This window comes from Carcharhinus amblyrhynchos, chromosome 7, assembly GCF_965287045.1.
Source record: "Carcharhinus amblyrhynchos chromosome 7, sCarAmb.v2.hapA, whole genome shotgun sequence".
Lineage (NCBI taxonomy): Eukaryota > Metazoa > Chordata > Chondrichthyes > Carcharhiniformes > Carcharhinidae > Carcharhinus > Carcharhinus amblyrhynchos.
In genome coordinates, this window is record NC_137330.1 from 79,521,107 (window position 1) to 79,524,097 (window position 2,991).

Below are 2,991 nucleotides of genomic sequence, written 5' to 3' on the forward strand. Positions count from 1 at the left end.
TGCCTCTCTAGTAACAATGATATCATTCAGGCCCTCCACTCCTACCATCTTTCCATTGTTAACACCTGGCAAACTATTCACGTCCTCCTCCATGAAGACCGAAGCAAAAAAGTTATTCAAGGCCATAGAGTGTTGGGGAGAGTTACAGAACAAAGGGATCTAGGGGTACATGTTCATAGCTCCTTGAAAGTGGAGTCACAGGTGGACAGAGTGGTGAAGAAGGCATTCGGCATGCTTGGTTTCATTGGTCAGAACATTGAATACAGGAGTTGAAATGTCTTGTTGAAGTTGTACAAGACATTGATAAGGCCACACTTGGAATACTGTGTGCAATTCTGATCACTGTAATATAGAAAGGATATTATTAAACTAGAAAGAGTGCAGAAAAGATTTACCAGGATGCTACTGGGACTTGCTAGACAATTAGGTCTAGAAAATGGTGAGGGGCACCGATCAGCTAGATAGTCAATATCTTTTCCCAAAGGTAGGGGAATTGAAAACTAGAGGGCATAGATTTAAGGTGAGAAGGGAGCGATACAAAAGTATCCAGAGGGGCAACTTTTTCACACAGAGGGTGGTGGGTGTCTGGAATAAGCTGCCAGAGGTAGTAATAGAGGTGGATACAATTTTGTCTTTTAAAAAGCACTTAGGTGATTACATGGGTATGATGGGTATAGAGGGATATGGGCCAAATGTGAGCAATTGGGATTAGCTTAGGGTTTTAAAAAAAAGGGCAGCATGGACAACTTGGGCCACAGGACCTGTTTCCATGCTGTAAACCTCTACGACTCTATAAGTGGCGTGTACCTGACGAGATTAAATTCTCCCTGGATTTTGAAGTGAATAGCTGCTGTTTCAACCACCTTGAGGTTTGCTTAGAAATGTCAGCCTTCTGGCTGAGATTGGGTTCTGGAAGTTGTGCAGAGGCTGGATAAGAGAGGCCTGCTAAGGTGGGGAAGTGACGGAGCGTGTCGGGGGAAGGTAACCAGACTGCTCTGGGCATGTTAGGATCCATGTTAAGTGTCTCGAGATATAAGCTAGTCTGATGCTCTTTGCTTGCAGTGAGTGAGTGAGTGGTTGTTTGGGTGTGCCGTAAATATGGCACCAGGAGCTTTGATCCCATGATGCAAAAGTGGGATCACTTCCTTCCCCCACTGTAGTATTTGCCAAGTTCCCAGTTTATCTTGTGTAATGAGCAGAACAGCACAGGATCACACATTGCCAACCATCCTACCACCAGGTGGAAGCCACTCTCATTTCCACTGCCCCTCCCTTACACTCGGGTGCTCTCGTCTATTTTGGAGTATAAATTACAGACCACAATAAAAACAACTTGTATGATTCAATATCAAATTTAACATAGTAGAGCATTCCAAAGTGTTTCATTGGAATATTATCAAACATTACGTGACATTGAGCCACACAAGGAGATAATAAGAAAGATGGTAAGACATTTTAAAGAATATCATAAAAGAGGAGGGAAGAATAAACAGGAAGAGACATTTCGCAAGGGAATTGCAGACTTTACTATTTAGACAGCTGAAGACATTAATGGTGTGATTAGAACTGGGGAAGAGTTCAGGAACTGGAGGTCGTTGCACAGATTAGAATCCCAAGGAGGGTTTGGAAATGAGGATTAACTGTACCAATTGCTCTTCCATCAGTTAGGATAGATACTCTACAATTAACATAAAATTATAGAAGACCTACCATGAAGAAGCAGGTCGTTGTCTGCACTGACTCTCAGTGGTCATAATCATTCTGATTTTTTCGAAGTAAATGCTTCGAACTCCTAGGACACTCAGCTAAGAACATCAAGGGAGCTCTGAAAAGCAAGGTCTGAGACATGCGAGAATGCCAAGAGGCAAGGGCTGGGACAGACAGGATCTCGCCTCGCGGCGGACCACCAGCTTGAAAAGATATGGATCACTTCATGAGTTTGCATGTCAGCCTTGCACTGGGGCTGTGCCAATCATCCCTGTATCATTTCAATTTTAGTATATGTGCTGCCGAAGCGAGTCTGCATTATTCTATGGTTCAACGCTTCCCATTTCTTCTTTTAGTCACGTGTTTTTTTTTTGTTCCCATCACATGGGAAGAAACTCAACTAATGTTCTGGGGACCAGGTTAAAAATTCTTCCACGTCAGATGGTGGTATTTGAATTGAATAAAAAATATCTGGAATTAAGAATCTACTGATGACTGTGAAACCATCGTTGATTGTCAGAAAAACTCATCTGGTTCACTAATGTCCTTGAGGGAAGGAAATCTGTCTCTTTACCCGGTCTGGCCAACATGTGACTCCAGAAATGTGGTTGACTCTCAACTGCCTCAGGCAATTTGGGATGAGCAATAAATGCTGGCCAGCCAGCAATGCCCATATCCCACAAATGAATAATAATCACGATCACCTATTTCTTTGCCTTGCCAGCTTCTCACTTCCGTTGTTATTCCAAACTCTTTGCCTTTGAGCTACCTGATCAGCTGCATATTCAGCAGCCTAGCACCTCTTCATTGTCATTCATCATGCCCGTAAACCTACTCTTCCCCCCTCACCCTCTCCCCTGCACCCCCCAGGTTTTTTTAATAGATTGCGCATTTCATTATTCTAGTGTCCATCATAATCCTGCTTTTCAGGTTGCAATCCTGAATTTACAAATTTTTACAGTTATTTTAAATATAAATATATAAATACATATAAAAAGAAAAATAGTTTTATACCAATGTCAATTTCCCACATATGACTGCCCAGTCCCAGGTACATCCTGCTTGTTTGCGAAATCAAACATATGTTCAAAAATGCATAGATTCTCCTTCTGCAAGACAGAACCTGTTCAGAGTCACACTCGTCTCTGTCCTGGACCCTCTGCCCAGAGGCATGTGAGAGATTATTTGGATTAAAGTTAAAATGGTTTAACTGTTTTAAATAATTATTTTGTTATGTTGCTTCAGGATGGATATCATTAAAACAAAATCCTAAAATTGAATTCT

General features: G+C 41.9%; 1 non-coding gene across 1 annotated transcript; it reads right to left on the reverse strand.

Annotated features, from left to right (window-relative positions):
* Nucleotides 1-1,915: 1,915 nt before the first annotated feature.
* Nucleotides 1,916-2,018, reverse strand: LOC145345828 (U6 spliceosomal RNA). The gene has a single exon (XR_013887199.1). It is a non-coding gene; the product is annotated as a U6 spliceosomal RNA (small nuclear RNA).
* Between the last annotated feature and the right edge of the window lie 973 nt (nucleotides 2,019-2,991).